We start from the raw sequence: 25,197 nt of genomic DNA on the forward strand, positions 1-25,197 counted from the left end.
GATTTCTGTGGACCTCTCTAGCACTTTGCTTCTTTGGAATAAGAGACCATGATAAATGAAAACCACATGAGAATAGGAAGAAACAAAGTGCTAGAGAGGCCCAATAAAAAAAATTTCTTAATAAAACAAAAGAAAGAAAAAAAAAGTACAGTGCCTTTGAAGTCTACAAAGAGGTATCATTGGGACCTATCGAGTGTAACAACTTAAAGAGTGGGGCCGGGTGGTGGTGGCGCACAGCTTTAATCCCAGCACTCAGGAGGCAAAGTTTAAGGCCAGCCTGGTCTACAGAGTGAGATCCAGGACAGACACCAAAACAACACAGAGAAACGCTGTATCAAAAAACCAAAAAAAAAAAAAAAAGTGCCTCTGGGCATCAGCAGACTCTACTGTGTCCTCCTACACAGCAGAGGAGACAGGAGCAACTTAGGAGAACAGTGACCTTGTACCTGAACCCAACCACTTGTTTGTTATGCTGAGCTGAACAAAATGAAATACAGTCTCGGATGAGTATGAGAGGTAAGTGCCATGGAACATGTCGAGAACCCCGGCACTCAGGAGGCTGAGACAGACGGAACATAAGATCGAGACCAGCCTGGGCTACATAATGACTTTAAAAGAGCCTGCACTGCATAGACTCTTCCTCCAGAGAAAACAAAAGCTGAAGGTGGGAGAAAGGAAAGAAGGAGCCAGCGATGTTTTATATACTCACAGTGAGATCCAAAAACCCTGCCTCTAGTCCTAGTTGGCTTTCTGTTGCTGTGGAAACACCATGACCATAAGCATCTTGGGGAGGAAAGGGTTTATTTCTTCTTACATCTTATAGTCCATCATGGAAGGAAGTTGAAGCAGGAACTTGGAGGCAGAGCTGAAGAGGTCATGAAGGAATGCTGCCTATAAGCTTGCTCACCTTGCTTTTTATATAATCAGGAACCACCTGCTTAGGGTGGCACCACCCACAATGGGCAGAGCCATCTCATATCAATCATTACTCATGAAAATGCCCCCACCAATCTGATGGAGGCATTTTCTCAATTAAGGTTTCTTCTTCCCAGATAATTCCAGTTTATTTCAGGTTGAAAAAAATTAATCAGCATAGTCCACATCCACCAACCTCAAACAATCCAAGTGAACTATTATTTGGCCCAGGGAGGGGTGCCATCTTATGTGCCAGGCCCTAGTCTCCTTATTTCACTTCCTATGGGTTTATAGGAATAAAAGCTTTTACTTAAGGTCCAAGGATATCTCAGCTGCAGTATTTGCTTGGTTTTTCTCTCTCATGACAGAGGAGAAAGGGGCTCCTTTGACTCACATAATGTAGCACAAATCCAGGATTACCAATTTGACTCCTCTTCAAACACTTGTTTGTCTCTATCTTAGGGAAGAGCTAGACACAGCATAGTACCCTGACCCAGCTGTTACTGGGGACCTGGCATTGTGCTCCAAGCTCCACCTGACTCACCCTACCTGATGACAAATAACTTGGAGAACATTCATGGAACAAGGACTCGGGGTCTCCCACATGAAACGAATAGGTAAACTTGCTGCTTCTAAACCTGATGTTCTCAACAGCTGCTGGTGTGGACCAAATGCTGTGTGGCTGTCACTGTGATAGCTTGCTTCTCTCATCCCACAGAGCCCATTCACTTTGCAGAGGAAAAGGGGTGCAGAAAGCTTTGCCAGAGGTCATGCAGCAATGGAAAGGGTGGCCTCGGGTCAGACAAGTGCCACCACTGGGGTGTTTCAAAGCTGGTTTGCCTGAAATGGCCTTGGCCAAGCTGCCACCTAAGTACATTGTTAGCAGAATGAGTCAATGGGCAGTGGCAGGCAGGCGGGCAGGACAGCAAAGAAGAAGATTAAAATAATTACAACTCTAATTGATCAGCTCCGCTCAAGAGGAGATTAAAAGGGAAAAGGCATATTGAAGAAGGCACTCGACATCCGCCCTGGGCCAGATTCCATCTGCCACTGTGGCCAACTCTTCCCCTCCCTTCTGGCCCCTGGTCCAGCAGCCCCCACTGCAAAGCCTCATGACACAGCGTTGATGAAAGTCATTCTTTGTGGAAGGCATCAGTCCGTGCTCCCTTGAAGAACCGCTTTCACAAACAGCAGGGAGGAAGCAGCTTGGAGCAGCAGACAGTGGCCTCCCATTGGCAAACCCCCAGCATGGGGTTGCCAGCAGCTTGTGGAAAGTAGGAAAGGAGGTGCCAAGAGCAAGGCCAGCCCAGGGCAGGGGACCAGAGAAGCAGAGGCAAGATTGTGCCGTGTGATCCAATAACCTCACTAGGCAGAAGCAGTCTGGACTCCAAGCAGCCTGTCTAGCTTTTGTACAGCAAATGTCCCGACTCAGCCCTTGGCTTCTTGTCCTTTGGGAGCAGGGCCAGGGAGCACTTTTGCCTTGTTCCTGGCACTCTTCTGTAGGAATCAGAGCAAGGCCATACCCAGGGCCTGGGGCCAGGGAGGAAATAGAGAGGCAGATTCAGGAGAAGAAGAAATCCTGGCACTTGCCAGAGCCATCTGGGTATATGGAGTCTGGGCAAGGTCAAGAGTGGGTAATGGGTAGGGAGAGGAAGATTTTCTTGTACATGAAAGAGGAACTGAAACTCCGTCCCTGTTTGGGCTTGCCTCTAATTTGGGATGGGACACATAGGACCAGAAATCTCCAAGTTTGCTTCTACTCCATATTATCAGGACAGCAGCAGATGTCTGTGCTGGCTTCAGAAAAGGAAGGCCTAGATCATGAGCTCCAGAACAGTGGACAGCCAAGCATCCTCCCCATAGGCTGCAGAAATGGAGAAAATGTGCAACCAAGTCCCATTCCCCACTTGCTACCAAGTTTAAGCCTGTGCTTCTCAAATTCTAATGTTCATACTCATCAACAGAGACTCATTGGAAATGCAGATTCAGAGGGTCCTGGGAAGGGCCTGAGGCTCTGCATTTCATACAAGCTTCCAGGCACTGATGCTACTAGATGACAGTGTGAATAGCAAAGGTTCAACCAATTGAGAAACAGAAACAGCCTAGATGGGATCACTACACTATTATTAAAGACAAAGCAATGAATGTACAAATGACACCTTTGTGTCTCCTCCCGTAGATGATAGAGTAACAACTGGACCTTCCCAGAAGGACTTTCTTGACCTATTTTCAGGATCGAAGTCCTAGGGACCAAACTCCAGGCTTTTAATGTACTAGGTAAGCACTTCACTACTGAGTGATATCCATAACTTCTTGGATTTTGTTAGTTAAGGGCAAAATAATTGGTTAGATTGGCTTCAGTAATTTCACCCATGGGAGTTAGGGACAGGGTCACCTTCCCCAAGCTTCCTGAACCAAAAGGAATTCACTGACCTACACACTTTACTTAGGAAGTCCTTGGGGATTTTTCTGCACTGAGCTAGGAGAGAAGCCGCTTTTATTACAGGCATCTAATGTGGAAGCAGCCAAGCTGTGTGCTGCTATATCCCTTTCCAACTCAGTGAAACCTGAGCTGAGTAGAAGAGAATAAGCACACAAGGCCATGATGAAGGACTAAGGACTAATATTGACTAAGGCAGCCCTTCCAGTTTGCCAGACCCTCCAATACAGCCGTCCCAGAAGTTAAAAGCAAACTCTCTCTTCATCCATGTAGAGCAACATAGTCCCTTTGTCATTTGTACTTCAAAACTCTTCCTGGCTATATTGATCTGCCTTCCTAATTTTACACAGGGATACTGCTCATCATATTGTAGCTCACAGTAGGTCCTTACTAAGTATTTGAGGTATGAATTTGTTATCAGTAGCTTTTTCAGTGACGATAGGTATAACCTTTGCCAGAATTATTAGTGGCTGATGTTGCTTTTAGAAGTTACTTCCAATGTGGTAAATGACTCTTGGCATTGTCAGTAGTAAACATATATTGGCACTAAGATAAAGATTTGGGGGGAAAGATGATGTTCTTGATATAGAACTATGGAGCCTCTAAAGAGGGAAGAGAAGACTTAGGAAAGATCCCATAGAAATGCAGAATTATGTCAAATTAGATGAGGAAGTCTAGAGTTCTCATATATGTCATTCATATGACATTCTTTATTTCAATATTCTTTTATCATAAATGATGTGAAAACCTTTTCTCCAAGACTCATATGTCAGCCAGCCACCAAGATAGACCTCACTGGTTTCACCATCCAATATCAATTCTATGTAGATGACCTCTTGAGTGGAATTGGAACTGAGGACACAAAAGATTGTGACATTGACCATAATGGATTTTATGACTTCTTCCTTTCTCTTTCTTATATCACTTTGGGTGAAGTCAACTGCCATGTTGCAGAGGACACTCAAGCAACTTTATGAAGTGACCCATAAAGTAAGGAGTTTAGTAAATCACCCCACTAGCAGAGAGCATCAGGGGTGTTCTTTGAAACTATAAAGATAAAAGGACATATTTAGATCAACAAAGAAGGGCAAGTAAGAAGGACAGAAACAAGAGGAGAATCCAAAGATCTTATCCATGTTCTGTGCCATTCTCTGGAAAGCATGCAAGCCTTTCTTTGACTCATTAGAGATTAACGTTTAGAGAAGCACGAAGTCATGGAAAAAATAAGCCTCGGGGGACAAATGTTCAACCTGACCTTAGTTGATTTGAGCAAGGGACCAGAATGTGACTAGATATCCTAGGATATCTCTCTGGAACACATGGCTTGAGGAGTAAGGTGGCCCTGTAGAGCTAATTACAGTGTGTCACTCCACACCATCCACTTATTTCTGTTGAACCTACCCTGCCATGTAAAAGAAGGTAGGGGTTTAACTGAGACAAGGCTGTGAGTGACACATTGAAGCCAAAAAGAAACAAGGCAACCCAGACATGAACAGGCCAGATGTAAGTCCACAGAAGAAAACTATCAAATCATTTTTGGTAGATTGAACTAAGAAGAATCACTAAAATGATTTGAAAAACTGGATATAGGACATGACAGGCCATGAGTGGGTCTCAAAATTTAACCTTGGCTGGCCTAGAGCTCAGTGTGAAGAGCAGGCTGGCCTTGAAATCAGTGAGATCAGCCTGACTCTGCCTCCTGGGTGCTGGAATTAAAAGCATGTGCCACCCCATCATGTCCAGCTAAAACACTTTTTAAGACATAGTATTTAATTAATTCTTAGATAATTTCCTACAATGTGTTTTAATTCTATTCATCCCTTTAAACCCTAACTCCTCCCATATCTACCCCTGCCTTCCCACCTGCCTCAAAACTTCATGGTTTTTTTTATTCATTTTTTAAAATAATTCAGAGCCCAGTTTGTGCTGTTCATACACTCATGGGTATGAGATCATCTGCTGAAGCATGAATAATCTATCAGAGGCCACATCCTTCACCAAAACTGACTCTCTCTCCCCTAGAATCCATAAACTATCAATAGCTCCTCAGTTAGAAGGGCGTATGAACCTGTTCTTACTGTGCTAAAGTGTTGACTTGCTTGTTACTGTGCAGGCAACTACAGCTGCTAAGAGCTCATAAGTACAGTGGTTCTGTCGCATCCAGGACATTCATTCACTCTGGTACCCCCCAACCTTTTGAACTTACAATCTTCCCATCCTTTCTTCCCTGATGGTCTCTTTTGAGGTGAGGTATTGGGGTGTAATATAGGAGTCTCATATGTGGCTGAGCATTCCACTCACACTGATTTTCTGCTCTTTGATCAGTTGTGGCTTTCTGCAAATAATCAACATCTATTACACCCAGAAATTTCTCCCATGAAGTCTGTTTCACTCATCTCTGAGTATAAACATAAAAATCTAGAGGTCAATCTGATATGTCCACTTAACAGAATAATAGCAGTAGGTTTACATTTGGGGCTTGTGACCTCTCCAACAGTAGTCGGATTTACAATACCAGGTATATATTTGCCCAGTACACTCCTGTGGTGTGACCTTCAAGCCTATCAGAAAGTGGTTGGTTGTCCCTATACCCTGTGCCACTATTGCACCCATGGACATATGTGGACATGCTGGTCATTGTTGTAGTTCACAGATGGGTAAGATTGTTCATGACACCTGTCTCTCCCCCAGCAACCTCCATCGCATATTATAGTTCTATGAAAGCTAATAAGCATAGAAGAAGCTTCCTAGTCAGTACCAACTTGATTTCTCCATGTCCTATGACCAGAGTGTATGTTGTCTTCAGCAATATCTTGTATTGTTTAGGAGATCACCAGTACATCCCTGAGCAACCACTCCTAGGGAGGTATTCCATACCTAGCACTGGGATTTTTATTTATTGACCTTTGGCTTCTAGGAGGAAAGATAACACATTTTTAATAATTTCAAGAAGCTCTTTGTACCTATATATCTTTAACTAAATCCTCTAGGGTTGAGGCTCAGAAATGTAAAATTCAAGGATGGCTTTAGCTAAAAAGAGAGGAGAGGTAGGCTGATGCTAGGTGCCTGAATGCAGTAGATTGTGCATATAACTTCATCATAGCTGGAACTTTACTGGTTTATTTTATATGCTTTAAAAACCCCAAGGTCAAAACTGACATTACAAAAATGTCAAAATGCCATGTTCTCATGGCTTAATCTGATAAATGATATTGAATAACAGATCACTACAACACCCAAGAGCCATCCAACATGATTTTTGATGGGGAAATGATGAATGTCTCCCATGTGAGATGGGGCAAGAGACAAAAAATTCCTCAGAATAAATCTGATAGATGATATTCACAACTTCCAACAATAGAAGCAAGAAATTTTACCGAGATAAATTAAAGAGTACTTAACCAAATTAATGGGCTTCTGAGTTTATATTATAAAGAGGCAGATTCTCCCTAACATGATCCATAAATTTAATGTAATATCAATCAATATGCCAATGGTATGTCAGTATGTCAAAATTTATAAGCTGGCTTTAAGATTATAAACAGAGGAAAGATCCCCAAAGCTCAAATAATCTTTTCCCCAAATAATCTTGGACAGAAACAAAGTGAGATTATTTATTCTCTCAGATATCAAAATTTATCACAAGGACATAGCAAATAAGTAAGCGAGAACAGACTAATAGAACAAAGGCATAGAATAGGGTGGGAAAACACGTTTCTATAGATAGAAACTCTGTGTATGAAAAGATTAGCAAAGATAATCAATGAAAAAGGTTCATTTTACATTAAAATAGGTCTAAGTCTAGTGAACATCTCCATGCAATAAAATAAAATATTCACATCCATATGGAAACAGGAAAAATAGTGCATTAAAATAAGTTGAACAATTGTACATGGACTGTAGATCTAAAAGAGAAAACAACAATGCTTTCCAATAGTAAACAATGAAATATCTTCACTACCCAAAAGTAGGTCAGGATCATTTTAACACTATTCAAAAAGAAAGCACTAGACAAAAGACAAACATTGCCAAACTGACTATATGAAAATTAGTAACTTCGGTTAGGAAAAATAAACAACAGTTAAAAAAAAAAGCCTAGATTGAGGTGATAAAAGGCAAGTCAACAGAGTAGGAGGAGATGTTTTCAATACCTAGAACTGACAAGGGGCTATATAAAAAGCTTTTATGAACCACTAAGTAACACACAGAAAGCCCAATAGAAAAATAGAATATTTGAGTAGGCACATATTTACACAGGAATCCATATAATCAGAAAACATAAAGAGATGATTAACCTCATCAGTGAGTAAGAGATTGTTAATTAAAACTACAAAGGGCATCATTCTAGAAAGATAAAGTTTAAAAGGTCTCTTATGCCAAGTATTGGGGAACTGAAAGAATACAGAATTGGTACAGCCATTTTGGATGACTAACTCAAAGATTAAAAATGTTTTCATGGCCCAGCAACTCCAGCACCATTTTGTTTGTTTGTTTTGTAATAGCTGAGTCCTGGTAACATCTGAATGTCCATGGACAATGAAATTGGTAGCAAAACTGTGGCATACTGATGCAAGCAATAAAATGAAGCAATTAAAAGGAACCATATCAAACAGTGTACACTGAAAACTGTCAACCACACAGGAATATAACATGTCATGTATCGGAGATTGAGTTTTAAAAGTTAATATTAACTATGATATAATAATTGTAGATACTTGTTATCTCCAGGAATGAAGAACAAACAGACATGGATGGAACACTGGACAGAGAGGCATCTGAAATAGTAATTATGTTCCAAGTGTTGACTTGGCTGTCAGATCCACATACCAGATCACTCTGTAACAGTTGAGCCAGGGATTGCCATTACTGCACACTTCTGTAAACAATAAAGCATTCATTATGTTTTAAATTAACTTTAAAAATGGCATTCTCCTTGTTGAACATATGTGTGAGGGAGAAATTGTGCAGGAGACCCATTCTCTCAGAATTTATTTTCTAATGAAGAGAGAAGATACACAAAACTGTTGAGGAAATAAAATGATTCTCTCCAAAAGAAGAAATGATTTTCAAACAGTTATAAGGATTAGCATTCATATAGAAATAACTATCATCCCCTCCAAAGAAGGAACATTAGGGCCATGAGAAGAGTCCATTAATCTCCAACAAAGAAGTCTTAAATGTCGATAAATCCTTATGTATCTTTACACAGAAAGGCTTATGTTGGGCTATCACCATCCTTTCCAAGAATCAATGCACAGAATAAGGAATTTGGATCTCCCCAAAGTCTCATCATTAACCACTGCATTTCTTGTCTTGGAATTCAGTGTTTAAGGCAAAGGCTCCATGTTCTCTCCTTATGCTCAGCCATCATCAAGACACATCTCTTCACTCCTAGTTGCTTTGACCAGCGGGAAGAACACCATTCTAGTCACAAGCCTGAGTTCATGCTCATGTTCCTGTTGAACAACCAAGCCAGCCCAAGTTGCACTGGAGCCACCATCAGGGCATCTGTGAGCCCTGAGGAATGAACATGTATATATGTACATATACATGGACCCTGTTCTTCCAGGTTTGTAGGTATCACAAAAGCACTCACTGAGAACCCTTGATCTTGGATAACAAATCTGACAGAACCACTCTTGTTAATGCCAGCAGGTTCTCTCTGCCTAGGATCTTAATAGCTGGAGGTCACAGAAGCAGCCTCATGATACTGTTTTTGAGAATAATAGTGCTTCAAACATTTGGAGCACCATTCCTCTAAAGCACTCGAAATGTTTCCCGCTTGGCACTTCCATGACTGTTGATAGCTCTTAGCTCTTCAGGCTTCGCAGACACCAAAGAAACAGATTCAGGGTGAAAATTATCGGCATTGTTGAATGCACACAAAAGATACTCCCAGAACACTTGTCAAGCATTGTCCCACAGGCAATAGAGAGTACTTTCAAACACTCAGCAAGATGAGAGGTCAACAGCAGATTCAGTCTAATTGTCAGTGAGAAACCAACCAATATATTACTCTAGCGAGAAGGAAGCCATGCTTCATGTCCGTTCCTGCTTGCTGTAGGAACCCTGCTGTTTCTCTCTGGGCGTGTGCAGTAGCTTTTATTTGCACTCTTACAGCCATATTACTGTTCCAGTAGAACCTTCTGAATTTCAGAATTGTTCTATGTATACACTAGATAGCACAGAAACTGTAAGCCAGATGTGGCCTGTGAGCCCCTGAAATGCAGCTTATGCAATTGGCAAGTTGAATTTTTAAAACTGTAAATAGAAGGAGCCACATATGTTCACAGCAACTGCTGTTTGGTTGCGAGCTCGCTAGCTGGCTTACTGGCTTTTTAGGCTGAGTCTCACTATATTACCTACTCTCATCGTGAGCTCCTAGGTGCAAGTCACCCTTGGCCTTGGCCTCCCAGGTGTTAGAACTCCAGATGCACACGATGCACCCCAGTGGCTCCTACACACCTGTTCTACCTTATGTCTTCAGCGACAAAAGGCTTCCAGGAATTACCAGGCAAGTGATAAGATACACAGAAATGCATGTATCTCATGAACAATGGAAGGGACTCAGAACATATATCTGGCACTCATAGGGTTCTTTTCTCTATGAACTAAAATGTGCCTTTGAACTGCAAGTTTTCTTATGATGATAAACCTTTTCTATATGAAATTTTTCATCAAGAATGGGACGCTATGAATTCAACCTCGCCCCTCCTGTGAGGCCTCATTCAGACTATAGGCTTCTATTTTGCACTGTCTACTCTAATGAACTTTTAGGAGCAGCATTCGCCTCTGCTCCTAAAATCCTTCTTCACCATCTATAAATACAGCCTAGCCTCCAAACTTGCCACTGAAGGCTCTTCCAACTCTAATCTCAACCTCTCCTCCCGGCCTCTCAGGTACCAGACATTCACTTGGAGCAGGCTAGTCTTGGGGCTAGCTTCCTTCTTCACTGTTCTGGAAGATATTTCCACAAACCCTGCCCCAACCCTTAACCAAAACTAAGCTTCATTCCTTCTATAAAGTTCGCCAACTGTTAGGCCCCAACGCCAGGAGCCAGCATGCATGTGTGTCTCTTGAACTAGGCTTTAGACTCTGGAAGTCATTCTTGTGTAGGTAGGCCTGGCATGGAGACTAAGGCAGGCTCATCAGCTGCTTCAAAGTTTGCCAAAGTCAGGCAGACTGAACAGAGATGCCTTGTTTTGCTCAACCGCATCATTTTAAAGAGCCCAGCAAAATTATAAACATATAGATGATCTGGGTAAAAGGCAACTCAAGCATGGTAAGAAGAAAGCTAGCATGTTATTTGTTTTATGTTTTTGTTGTTGTTGTTGTTGTTTTTGTTTTTTGTTTTGTGTTGTTTTTGTTTTTGTTTTTTTGTAGATCAGAGTAGTCATGGCTTTAAAGACAAGAAGCTAACTACCCACAAATGCAAAAACAACTTTCTTGATATGTAAGACTCTCAGAGAAGTCACATCATGGTAGTTTATTAAAGGAATAAAAATTGCATCCAGGAGTTTTATTATTCATGTTTTATGATATTTTTAACCAAAAGACTATTTTCAACTAAAAAGATAGTTTTTCTTCTTGAAGAAAAATAAAAACAACAAATGGTAGAAGGAAGGGAAATAATTACTCATGATCCCATTATCCCTGGAATAGCAATAATGTGTGTAAGAGGCTTTTCTACATCTTAGGGTATTTTTTGTTTGTTTTGTACAGCATTTGACATTCTATCTTGCAAGTATTGGTATAGCAGGAGAATTTTTCTTATTATTAGACACATAGGCATAATTTCACTTTTTATAGCATTCCCTCAAGAGGATATACTGTTAACTACTCCTCTTTGGTTGTTTATTTAAATTATTTACAATTTGCATTCCTATAAATAAACCTTGAGGAATAGCTTTATGCATATGACTTTTTTTTCCGTATTTAGAATTATTTACTTAGAAAACAGCTGAAGATGTAGAATTCCTTGGGCAAAGAATTGGAAAACTTCACTGGCTCTGGTACCCACGTGGTACTAACTTCATCGCTGTTAGGCTGAGCCCTGAGCCCTAGGAAACAGCTTGAAGAAGACAAGCAAACAAAGGAGCTATGGATCAGAAAGTCTTTCTGCCTGACCCTATGTCGGTACTGTATGCTATCATGGATCACAAATGTGGACCTGAGTTCTTCCCATTCCTGTGTCCATCTGCCTCTACAATGAGGTTTTCAACTCCTTCAATCAAGCTGTGGCCCAGGCCAATGGACATCAACATATACAATATAAATAGGAGTTTGAAAACACTTGCTGATGAAAGCTAGCCTTCTCGGCCTACAGAGCAGAGACCCTAATGTAGAAAACAGAAGGAAGACAGGACCTATTCTGGGTGTCTCATGATGCACCAGCCTGCTAATGGCAAAGCACATAAGTGAGGCCATTCTATCACGTATTCATCTGGCCACACATACATGCAAAAGCTGAGAAACCATTAGCAAGACGATCCAACCATCCCAAAGAGTCATGCACTAAGAAAAAATGCTATTTAAAGTTACTAATTTTAAGGGTAGTTTGTCAGACAATGTGAAGCAATTATATAAATTCTAAGCAGGATAAAGTAATTGTCAACACATCCTCACCATCAAAGTGTCAGAAATGGATTCTCCACTTGGGTAGCTTTGTCTTCTAATTAAGAACCAGTAGCACCCAACTGTCTGCTCAATGATGATATGTTCTTACTAGGTTACATATAGCAACAAATGTATTTTTAACCAAAGTCTAAGAAAAATCTGCTGATTTTCTTCTGAGTTCTCCCTTTGAAGGGATGACCTTTCATTTTTTAAAATGTCAGTTTTCAGATATAACACAGGCATCCACTTTCCTTTCAAATTGTCTTAGAGTCTGGCTCCCATAAAGCAGTATGTGGAATCATGCCCTGAGTGTGCTGAAGAAAACTCTAGTTTGATCCACCAGACACAGACAACACGCCACCTCCCTTCCCCCGACCTCCACCAACCACCAGGTCATACAAGCTAAAGGAATTATTATGCTTTAAAGGAGAAAGGAGACACGGAGTTTGAGCTTGTGACATAGCTAGGCCACATGCCATTGGGCAGAACTTGCTGAATTTATTTACTTTTCAAAAGATTATTACACTTACTATTTGTGATATCCCAGAAAGTAGGCCCTAGTGGGGAAGGGCCTTGAAAGGGGTCTTCTGAAATGGAAAAAGGGCCCAGTACTGGCTCTCTGCCATTGCCAGCTAGCTCCAAAAGAGAAAGGCTGTGTGTTTTTGAACATGGCTCTCAAAGGCTGTCAGCAGGAGTCCCAGTAATTAGAGCTGAGAATGATCATGTCCATGGTCCAAAGAACAGCACGTTTTCTTTTCCTAAAATTGATTTATTCCTTGAGACTAGCAAAGCCTAAGTATCAGTTGTCACTCAAAGGCTTTGTGACCTGGAGTATGCCTCAAGGCTCCACCCCCTTCGAAGCCATTCCCCTGCTTCCTGTTTAGGGCTAAAGGAGTGTTTACAAACTTTTCTAATCCAGAGTTTTGAGCTGAATTTGCATCAGTCAAAACAATTGGAAAGTGAACTTATTCTGTGATTAAAAGTACAATCTAATCCTTTCATCAGACTCCACAAAATGCCACCTAAATTCCTCACTATAAACAGTGATTGTCTCGGAAATTGTCATATAAAACTTACCGATTTTAGTTATCAGTTGAGGTTTTACTTTTGTCAGTTTTGATTGTGTAACAGTAAGTTTGTCTACAAAATGTCGGCTCAGAAGCTCTCAGGATATATGTACTTTAGAATCCATCATTGTCAAAGCCAACTGCCACCAGTTCCTGTACAATCGTAGAAGTCACCACAACCTTCACAAACCTGTGCATCCTTTGAAAACTTCATTCTAACTCCTTGTTGGTATCCCCTTAATTTCTAGTCAGGGAAATCCACTTCCATCCCCCTCAATCACTCAGTGTTTTCATTCTGTTTCCATGACAGATAGCTATAAACTTTAATCAATACAGATTTGTTATCGTCTTGTTTTGTAGATCAGAAGTTGAACCTCAGTGGATACAAATGGACACAAGTTTAAGAAAAGTGTTCCTTTCTGGAAGATCCAGGGGAAAACCCAGTCCCTTGCCTTTCTTGTTTCTCAAACCATCAGCATCCTGTCTCCTGGGAACCTCACCTGATCTCCAAAGCCAGCCATGTATCATCTCACTGATACTTTATCTATCATCACACTTCTTTCTCACCACAGCTAGAACAAACAAACAAACAAAAAAGTCTAACCTTACAGAGTCACATGATAAGGTCCTCACAGCTAATCTAAGAAAATCTCACCATATCAAAGTTTCAGGTTAATGATATCTATGAAGTCTTACCACGTGTGTGGTAGTAGCTCATCATTGCAAGAATAATTACTTGGGATGATCAACGTACAAAAGGAGCCAGTCCATTCTAGCTCAGGTGCAGAGGTTTCAGTCCGTGATCAGTTGGCCCTGTTGCTGTGGGGCCTGCAGTTTGGAAGCACATCCTGACAGAAATGGATGGTGTAACAGACTTTCACCCCATCATGAGTCAGGAAGCAAACAAGAAAGAAGAAGCCATCTGTGTGCTACAATGCACTTCAAAGCCATGTCTCCAATGTCCTAAAGCCACCGCCGTTAGGCCCCACTAAAGGCTCACTACTTCCTAAAAGCTCTACTCTGGGAAGCTAACCTGTACCACATGGACCTTTGAAAGAGGCTATAGAACCACGTAAGGTAACATATTCACAGGTTCCTAGGGATTCTAACATGGCCATTGTGGAAAGCTTTGATTCTCTGTAGCATATCTCTGTCCTCTTTAACATCCCGGCAACCATTTGTCACCTAGAAAACTTAAAAGTTTTCTAAATGCCTCAAGCACCATCATCCTGAGTATAAATGGAAACAACCATTCCTCAACATTCCTTTAGTCTGTCTACCGAAATCTGTTGATAATAGCCATTTTTAGGTATGTTTTAATCCACATTTTAATTTCCCAACTTGTCTTTCAGAGCCCTCCAACTATAGCTGAGAAATGATGCAAGTGTGAATTTTCAAAGATCCAAAGCTGTGAATTATACGTCTTAGAATCTCACAATATTTAGAAATACTAACCACTTAATTGATTGATCAAAACTGCTTAGTATCAGGTCTAGTTTAATTAGCAAAGAAATCTAAAACAAAAAGACAAAGGTGGTTGGTGGCGACTTGGGAAATATCTCCTTGAAATCAAAGGATACCATAGGAGAAAGTGAGCACATTTTAAGTTCATAAAACACAAGAGTATTGCTCTGCAGATCACCAGAATTAGCTGAAGAAATAGAACCACACAGGACAAGTCCTCACACAATAACTCAAGAAACAGAGTGGTCTGAGAACTGTGAACCAGGAAGTCCCTGGTGAGAGTGGAGCTAGGTGCTTTCTCCAAATTTCATGTCTTCTACTTGGCTTAATAGGAAGACTTTGCCATGGTTTGAAAGTGAAACATCCTCCACAGTCTTATGTGTTTGGCCACTTGTCTCGCCATTGGTGGTGATGCTTTGAAAGGCTGTGAAAGCCCTCCTTTTGGAGGAAGTGGGTTTCTGGGTGGCCTTGGGTAGTACAGCCTTACCTCTGGGCCCTGTTCACTGAGATATAAAATAGTAAGGAGTCCCAACTGCATTATCTTGACACTATGGACTTTCTGCTGATGTACTTTCCCTGGGATTGTGGACACTGTACCCCGAAGCTGCTTGCTAGTGGTGGGAAAACAACAGCAAATCCCTCATATCTTAAGCTTCTTGTGTCGGCATTCCAACACAGCAGTGAGAAAAGTCAATACAGCTCTCTAGCTTTCATGGGAGTTTCCACCTACCATGCAGTTTCTCTTGTGAAGTGAGGTGGTATCACCCCAGAGAATGGCTGTGCTGTGTGTGCAGGGCTCTCCACAGGGAGCTGGTTCTGCAAAGCTTCAAAGGATGGAACTGGCTCCATTGGAAGGACAAGCATGAAGTTGAGTTCAGTGAAATGAAGACATCTGTGGTGTGAGGGACAGTGGATTGTCCAATGATATTTCTAGACTTTGATCAAAGACATTATTGCTTTTGAAGTAGAGGGACATCCCACTGACACTGTCAAGGCCGGAAAACACAGACTTGGGGTGCATCTCAAACACCCCAAGTTTCTAGAATAGGATAGACATCTTTCTGAATCTCCAAAGAGACTCAGATGTTAAGAAAGTAGCTGTAAAAATCTTGATAATGAACCACTGGCACACTGGCACACTATGGAGAGGGCTCTGTGAAAACAGTGCATTGAAGTCACCCTCCTCCAGTGGGAAGGCTTTGCTAGTCCCATTTCCAAGCCTCAGGGAGGGTGTCATCAAAAAACTTTGACAGACACCGAGATGGATAGGAATGTAAAGATGATGGAGTTAGTGGGTCTAGCGACAGCGCTTTATTTAAGAATCCATGGAAATCAGCTCAGTGAGAGAAGCAAAACTGAGAGAACCCGACAGACCCACTGGGATGCCCTGAGAGAAAATCTCCCGAGTGCTGGCTAGCCCCGGCTCCTCCACACGGTGTTTCTCAGCACTTCAAGAACATAGTTTCTTAGGCAATGACGATGCAGCATTCAGTGAAATGTAGACTGCTATTTACTGCCTACATGGCAAGGTGTGTGTGTGTGTGTGTGTGTGTGTGTGTGTGTGTGTGTGTGTGTGTGTGTGTGTGTGTGTGAGAGAGAGAGAGAGAGAGAGAGAGAGAGAGAGAGAGAGAGAGAGAGAGAGAGGAGAGAGAGAGAGAGAAAACTGGGTCTAGAACATGGTAAATACTTAAGGAAAGTTATATAACATTGTTACTACATTCATCCTGAGGCAAAATGGGTGCAAAGGTTCTGATTAAAACATTTGTGTTTAAGAACTCTGCTCACCCTTTTAATGTATCTATATTTATAGACAAACAAGGAAACTTCTGTTCCTTTTCATCTCAAAAAGAAAAAGCAACTTGTATTTTGTGTTGGCCTGGACATGTGATTTTTACCTGGGGGGAATAGATGGTATATATGGACAGAGAGAGAATATAAGGACAGAGAGGGATAGTTTTGACTGCAGACTATGACTATTGCCTCTGTTTACTCCCAAATGCTGTGTGACCAGCTCTTCTCTGGGGCTCAGAACAGTTTGGATAAGTAAGCAGGAGGCATTTGTACTCTCTGTTTGATGGTTTGTGGTCATACTTTTAGCACATAACTTTTTCTTACTGTCCTGAAGGTGCATTTCACTCTGAACCAAAGGTCCCAAAACTGACGTATCACAGAGCAGGCCAAAGGGACAAGTGTGCACAAGTTTTATTGATGCCTGAGCAAAACTTCTACATGACATTTTCCAGAGAACTACAGAGCCTTGGGACATTTAAAAAAATTTAATTACATTTTTAGTGTGTGTGTGTGTGTGTGTGTGTGTGTGTGTGTGTGTGTGTGTGTGTGTGTATGTATGTACTCATGTCATGGCATGTTTGTGAAGATCAGAGGACAATTTGCATTAATTAGTCATCTTCTACCTAGTTAGTCCAAGGGTTTGAACTCAGATTATTAAATTCAGGAGTAAGTGTATTTAGCTGATAAGGCATCTTTCTGACCCTGCAACTTTTGGGGCAGGGGCACAGGGCCTCACTGTGTATCCCTGGCTGGCCTGGAGCTTGTTAAGTAGACCAGACTGGCCTTGAACTCTCAGAGATCCTCCTGCCTCTGCCTTCCAAGTGCTGGGATTAAGGGTGTGTGCTACCATGCCCCTAGAAAATTTTTAACAAGGAAGATTATTCCAATGACCATTCTAATTAGTATGTCGACAACAATTTTCTGGGGTACAGCAGAAGGGAGTCCTGTTTGTAGCATTTGCCAATTTTTGCGCTGTGAATCCTTCTTTCATGACCAATTTTAAGCTACCAGTGGCTCACGAAATTTCTAAAAATCTGAACAAGGAGCTCTGTGAGCCAGAGCAAAGGGGCTCACATCACGGAACCTGTTGCGGTTTGCCTGTAAGGAAAGGGAATGTGACTGCTGATTGCCTGAGTCTTCTCTCCATTTTCAAAATGTGCTTCCCTCTCATGGTCACTGCATAGGCAGGGATCAGCCTGCTATACTTCCCAGAGGCAGCAGGATTGCCCATAAATAATGACTTAGACCATCCTTTTGCCAATTCCTTTCAACTTACTGGTAATGGTTACCTATGTGGCCACGCCACAACTTGAGCTGTTAGCTATTGTTTCAAACAGATTCTCAAAACTCATGGCACAAAAATGCACACGTCTAGCACTCCTATTTTTGTCATCAGCACATGGAAGTGACTTTAGAATATACCTCTGTGCTAGAGAAGCAGGGCACACATGACACACAGCAGGAAGACACAGTCCCCACACCCGCCTCTACCCTTTGTTGTAGTCATGGATTCTTGGTTGCACTGTTTTTTGGAGAACCTTCTGTACCCTCTTTCCAAATGGCCCAAAGAGACCAAGAACAGAAGGAGACCAGAAGCAACTTCTACTGTGCATTAACAGATTTTTGGATAATCCTAATAAAAAGGGCCACTTTTTTTTTCTAATGGGGGAACCAAGCATTCTTTTGGATCAATATTGCTATCTTTTGTTTAAAAATAGGGATCATGTTCTTGGGCTTAAGGTTTTACCCAGGTAACTAAAATTTTTCCTGCTTTTTTAATCAATGAGAACTCTATCCTTGGCTGATTATCAGGGAAGTTTGGGGAAGGCAAGGCTAGTAACCCCCTGCTCACAGCTATTGATCTGCTTTAGTTTGTCCTGTAATCCCGTCCATGTCTTCTTGGCAGCCAGAGCTGGCAATGTGGCCTTTCGGTCCCAGTAGCTTGTAACAGTGATCATCACTAATCTCATAGCTAAAATGCCAACTGGGCTGCAAATTGCCATTATATGCATTGATGGACACAGGACACTGGAGCTGGGAGTACATGTTAAAGGAAGTATTAAGCAAAAGAATTCATCTAACATGCTTCCCATAATGACAATTACATACACCACATAGAGTCTAAAAAAGCATTCCTGTTGATCTTGAGAAGTCTTGATTCTGATGTGTCAAGTTTAACTCTTGCCCGGTACACTTCCAAAGATGTAAAACAGATGTTAACAAACAGATTGAAGTTATAGGCCCACACCCGAAAGAATACAGTCACAAAAATCTGGTAAAGGGGAAAATTCACAGCCATAGACATTTCTTCAGAAACTCTTAGGGGAGTGTATGCTTAGGCAAAGTACTTTTAAACTTGAGTAAGTACAGAACTGGGTTTATCAGAAATGAACATCAGGAACCATAACTTGCCTGAGATCAAAGTCTGTCTTGGAGAAGGGTTTTGTGTTCCTCCGGCACTGTCTCCCGCAGTCCACACAGTGGGCAGCATGCTTCTGGCCAGCTTTGCTGCTTTCTATTAATCTCCCAGGAAAGGAAAACATTTTGAGTTGAAACAACTTCCTCCTTTCTTCCTTTCGGAAGGTTTTTATCAAAGCCAAGTAAACAAAGCCATTACTGGTTCGTCACATTGAAAGTTATCTGAACAAAAAAGTGAAAATGGTGTGTAGTTCATGAGCTTACATTTAAGGGTTCTTGTAAAGTGACCCAGCTCCTCAGTAGGCCTTTGTCAACAACTGTCAGCTGGGGAGCTTGATTCTGGCTAGGCCAGTCTTCTCAGATTACTCAATACATCATGCAATTCCAGCTGGCAGTCACACTGTTCCCTCTCCTTCTCTTTTTGGAAATGTGATTCTTCTGAGCCCATTTGTGCCTAACTCCAGTCTCACCTTAGACTCCCAGCTGAAGTCTCGGGTTTATGAACTCTTCTTTTCTCTTTTTCCTCTCCAGTCACCACTCCATCCCACAGCTATCTGCCTCCTGAGACTTCACCTGTGGTCATTTCCCATTAGTTTTCCAGCCAGGCTAGAAGAATCCTTGAGGCAGAAACCAGATCTTATTATAACAATATTTTTACATTCCTCAGAACCTTGCAAAAAAAAAAAAAAGAGTTCATCAGAAATGGTCAGCAAATGTTGCTCCACTGGGGACATGAAAATACTGAGGGTCAGAAAGGTCAAAAACTTTGCCCAAGGACAGAAATTTAATAAAGCTGGAGCCAGCATTCAAATCCATTCTTCAACTCACAGGTCTCTGGGGATTTTTTTTCCCCCATATAAAGTCTCAGATTTATTTTTGGATCTCTCAAGACTTAATGAATTCATACTGAGTTGACTCAAGCACCTTACATGAGCAGTGATTGTAACAGTTGACTTTATTGAACACCTGCTTTGTCCTGGCATCTGCAGAAGTCCTACAGCTGTTGCCTGTAATTCTTCTTCGAGCCAGGAATCTCACCTGCTCCAGACATGATTGTCTTGGCTCTCATTATACACAGGTACTCCCCAGATTACAGAAAGAATACTGTTTCCAAGGGATAGGAATAATTTGGGGACTCAGCTAGAATTTATTTTATTATAGCCACTTTATAGACTATAGAAAATGAATTGAGACTTTTAAGATAACCATCATTTTAAGGATAGACAGAGAATTAGAAGCAATGGCATATAATTGCTCATAGAAGAAATGAAAAAAAAAAGTCTCAGAAAAGAAGGAGCTCATTAATAAGCCCCCAGCCATGCTACCTAAGTTGCTGTCTTATCGGCTTTCCCATAAGGTCAAGGTGAATTGAACAGACCCCACTTCTTCCATCTCACACTAAGAGAAGAATTAGAGAAAATAATCTTAGATATTTTGACTAACAATATGAACCAAAACCTCTATTCCAGGAAAAAGGTTGCTTTGACAGTTTCCTATGAACATCTGCATTTCCTCTGCCCATCATATGAAAGGCAGCATGCGCTATGTGTGTAGATTCTCCCAACTTACTCAGAGGAAGTAGTACAAGCTCATGACCTTTGGCTACATTTGCTCAGCCTTCTTGGTTTATGATTTCAATGAAATGGCCCCCAATAGCCGCAAGCAATTGAATACTTGGTCCCCAGTTGGTGGAACTGTTTGGAAGGGTTAGGAGGTATGGCCTTGTTCGAAGAGGTACATGACTTGGAGTGGGCTTGGGGCTTCAAAAGCCTCCCACCATTTCCAGTGAGCTCCCTGCCTCCTGCTTGCCACTAGAAATGTGAGCACTCAGCTGCTCCTGCCGACGTGTCTTCACTCTGCCACCAATGGGTCTAATTCTTTGGAACTATGAGCCAAATTAAATACCGTTTTCTTTTTAATATAAGTTACTTTGGTCATGGTGTTTTACCACAGTGGTAAAAAAAGAAACTAAAGCAGCTTTTTGGAAAGGGCAGTCAATATAAGAGACATGAGATTCCTGGTTCTAACTTCTACTGGTTCCATACATGTGAGTGAATTATTTAACATCTGATGTTTATCTCAATGATTTTTGTTGTTGTTGTTTACAATGGTGCAAATGCATACGTATTCTTCAGAGAACCTGCGTTGAATTTGGAACTTTGCTCTTCTCTTGGTCTAGCAATATATAGTAACATACTATCTTAAAATGCTGAGCACTAGCTAGGCAGGGGCTTCCAGACTGTTGTGAGAACACAAGTGGAACCAACCAGAAGCGTTCAATGTGCTCTATGTCAGAGCTAGAATGGTCCATAGATTAGGTACATTAATTCCATTTATAGTGGGTCTGGGGACATGACACATTCATAAACAGTGCTTCTTGTTAACCCTCCATCGTGACAAACCTGTGCTAATTACTCTGCTCAGAAAGTGATTCTGGGCAGAGGCAAGCTCTGGATGCCAGGTGGGGACTGCTGGGTAGTTTCTGGTCATACCAGCCTCTGAGAACCCATGATAGTTGACCTCTCACCTCATTCTTCAGCCCCTCTTGTCCTTTAAGTATCCCCAATACTATCTCTTAACACATAAATGTAGTCTAGTGTAACTACTTAGAATATATTTTTGACTCAAGGGGATAAGAAAGTACAGAGACCAACCTTCTAGGCTGCAAATAAAAAGCAAATTGAACTCGTTTACAACCTCTAAATAGCCTCTGTGTAACAACCAAGCCATCTCTAATTAAGTCTAGAATGATGATCTCCTATGGGCGGTACTTTATTGATTACACTCAGCTCAATGCTAATCAATCATTCCAGCTAGTATTTCTGCTTCAGGCTGAAACCAATGAACCAGGCCTCATAATGCTTCACAGAATATGTAAATGGTGAAAATGGAGGCAAGGAGTATTATAAAATACAAGGACTGTTACCAGTGGTCTTTCATAGGTTTCGACATATCCCATTGTAGTCCAAGTTGTTTAGCCAGCTTGGATTATGATCTGCAAACATATGGAGTCTATGAGTTCCTAAAAAGTGAAGAGTCAATCTGTTTCCTCCTCAATGTCCACTAATGCTCTCAGACTCCGAGGAGGTGGTAAATGAAGTAGCTGCAACTGCACAATAAACCACTGAAAACTAAGTGACTGAACACAACCACCACGTACTTAGACCATAATTTGAGAGACTGACAGTGTGGCTGGGCTCAGTTCTTGATTCTTCTGCTTTTGTCCCCTGGGCTCATTCATACATGTGATGACATCAGCAAGCATGAGGCCATTTGAGAGTTGGATGTCTTTCAATGACCTTTGCTAAGACAATACATATCTTCTCTGTGTCTCTAACTCAACTAGCCTTGACTTGTTCACCCACCTATTCAATAACTAGAGAAAGCAGACACTCAACACAGCACTATTCCAGTCATAGTGTGTGCCATCTTCAGTCCTGTCCTGGTGGTTAAAGCAAACCATAGAGCTCAACTCTGTGTCAGTGTAAGGCAAAGACATGAATACTAGGGGCTAGAGCAAATTACTGCCCACAGCCTACCATAAGGGATAATTAAGATTTTTGAGCCTGATTTAAAGCAACCTACATGCTTACCATTTTAGCTAATTTTCACAAGACACAGATTGAGTCCCTACTCATCTTTCGTTGTACTTTTTTCTTTTCTCTTATGTTCCTATGCTGGCTAGTTTTATGCCAGCCTGACATAGCTAGAGTAATCTGAGAAGAGGGAACCTCAATTAAGAAAATACTTCCATAAGACCAGGCTATAGGCAGGCCTGTAAGGCATTTTCTTAATTAGTGACTTATAGGGAGGGCCCAGTCCATTGTGGGTGGTGCCATCCTGTGGCTGGTGGTCCTAGATTTTATAAAAAAAAAAAAAAGCAGGCTCTGAGCAAGCCACAAGGAGCAAGCTAGGAAGCAGCACCCATCCATGGCCTCTGTCTCAGACCATGCCTCCAGGTTCCTGCCCTGTTGGAGTTCCTGCTCTGACTTCCTTTGGTGATGAACAGTGATATATGGAAGTGCAAGCCAAATAATCTCCAAGTTGCTTTGGTCATGGTGTTTCATCACAACAAAAGACACTACAATATACTAAGCATCCTTGCAAGTATTTTATATGAGTTACATAACCCATTCAATCATCCAAGTTGTCCCATAAATGGCAGAGCTGAGATTGAAACCCAACTCATCTGAGACCAAACTACATTTTCTTAACAGTCTTGTATGCAGCTCCCCATCTCATAAACCTATAGTTGTGTGTATAAACAAACAAACAAACAAAACAAAACAAAATAACATGATTTGACAGAGCCCTTCCAAGCTCCTGGCAGATGTGTTTCTTTCTAGGTAAAGTTTCTTTGTCAAAGGTTCAACAGTGAATAGAGTGAAAAGGCTTAGTTTGCCCTTAAGTAGCTTCTGAAATGGAGGCGGTGAGCCCAGGGGAGACATGGAAGCTAGGGCAGCCTGAAGGTCCTCTGCTGGAGCAGACCTCTGTTACAGGCCTGCCTGAAGGTGCTGATAGCACTATCAAAAATGAGTCTTTAGAAAAATGTGTTTTCCAGGATATCTCATTCAGTCTCTAAAGTGTCCTTGTACCATGGGCAGTTGAGAAAGCCCAACTGAATACTATGGGCTAAATGTATCCTACAGATTTTATGTTTTGGAAATTTAGCCTTCATAATCATGTTAATGGTATTGGGAGTGTGGTCGTTTGAATGTAATTGGCCCCCATAATCTCATAGGGAGTGGCACTATTAGGAGGTGTGGCTTTGTTGGAGTTGGTATGGCCTTTTTAGAGGAAGTGTGTCACTGTGAGGGCAGGCTTTGAGGTTTCTTATGCTCAGGATACTGCCCCGTGTCTCAGTTGACTTCCTGCTGCCTGCAAGATGTAGGACTTCAGCTACTACTCCAACACTACATCTGCCTGCATGCTGCCATGCTCCTTGCCATGATGATAATAGACTGAACATCTGAAACTGTAAGCAAGTCACCCCAATTAAATCTTTTCATTCATAAGAGTTGCCATGCTCATGGTGTCTCTTCACAGCAATAGGAACCCTAACTAAGACAGGGAGATATGAGAGTCATGGTTAATTCATTCATAAGTTAATGGACTAGTGGGTTACTATGGAAATGGCTTTTTACTAAATCCAGCTCTCCCTGGTTCGTTTGATCTGTTCTGCCACATTATGTCTTCTGCTCTATTATGACACACCAAGAAAACTACACTGAAAGCTAAGACATTGGAGTCATGCCCTTGGGTGTGGCCTCTAGAAGCATAAGCCAAAATAAACCTCTTTTTCTTAAAAATCACCTCATATATGATTGTTCTATTACAGCAGCAGAAAGTGGAGGAAGGCACGGATTAGCCAACGAGCATGGAGAGTAAAAAAAAAAAAAGTCTTAAAAAACAATCGGAATACTTGGATGAGAGTCCAAAAGAAAAAAAGCCTTTGTCTATGAACTTCCATGATCCACCTGTAGGGAGAAAGCTGCTGTTGCATCAAAGCCCACCAAAGAGGGCCTCCCTGAGGTGAACCCATTGCATCTCTCCATCCTTCTTCCAGAAGTGACCTGCAGAATGAACCATGGAGCACTTACCAAGAGCCTGGGACTAGAAGCAGCACAAGCATGTTGCCGTAACCCACTGTACTTTGAGCTGTTTGGCTTCAGCATCTTCTTATGCTTTTACTACAGCCCTAGAAGAAAGATGAGGGAGGCGAGGGACAGCTGACTTTGCTTTGTAGTGAAGGTGCTAAGTTCTGTGGATAACTTTCCCAAAGAACTGAAGTGTAGACAGCTCAGATGAGAAGTAATTATACTTTTCTGGAATACTTTGTTTTATTTTCCTTTACATTTTCTCTTGTGTTTGGCCTCCCTTGGATACCCTGGATTCCTACAGAATTAGAGGCAATATGCATTTCTAAGCATGGTACCATCTGCCTCCTCACTTCAGTCCCCACAGCCACAAATAGGTCTCCAAAAACGATACCTGGTGTGACTTTTTGTGGCCAGGATGGGGCATTTGAGAATCAAAACTATTGTAACTTCTTGCTTCTATTTTCCTAAATAGAAGCACTGTTGGATACCTCTGGAAGAATTAATTATTGAGCAAATTGGCCTGAAGGAGAGATTGAATAAGATATATATAGGACCTCTTTGACTATCAAGTGCTGTCACTCAAAAACATCCCACTGTCTTCCCATGCAAGTAAGAAAACTGCACATTCCTCAGCAAAACCCAAGAAATACCATTGCTTAATGTCTCCTTTTTAAACATTCTCACCTTTATCAACTAGTTCTCCTCAAAGTCCTCCAGTTCTGCATCTTCAAGATGCATTTCTTTATTGAAATTCCATTCATTTTCCTCTTAGAGAAATCTTGTCTATTCTTGCAATTCAGATGGGGGGGGGGCAATACTCCTCTTCGGTCTTCCCAAAGCACTCAGTGGAATTTTACTGGTTTCATTGCTCAAGTGAAAACCCCCA

Source organism: Peromyscus californicus, unplaced genomic scaffold (genome assembly GCF_007827085.1).
Source record: "Peromyscus californicus insignis strain IS unplaced genomic scaffold, ASM782708v3 Scaffold_7__1_contigs__length_154581171, whole genome shotgun sequence".
In the NCBI taxonomy this organism is placed as follows: Eukaryota; Metazoa; Chordata; class Mammalia; order Rodentia; family Cricetidae; genus Peromyscus; species Peromyscus californicus.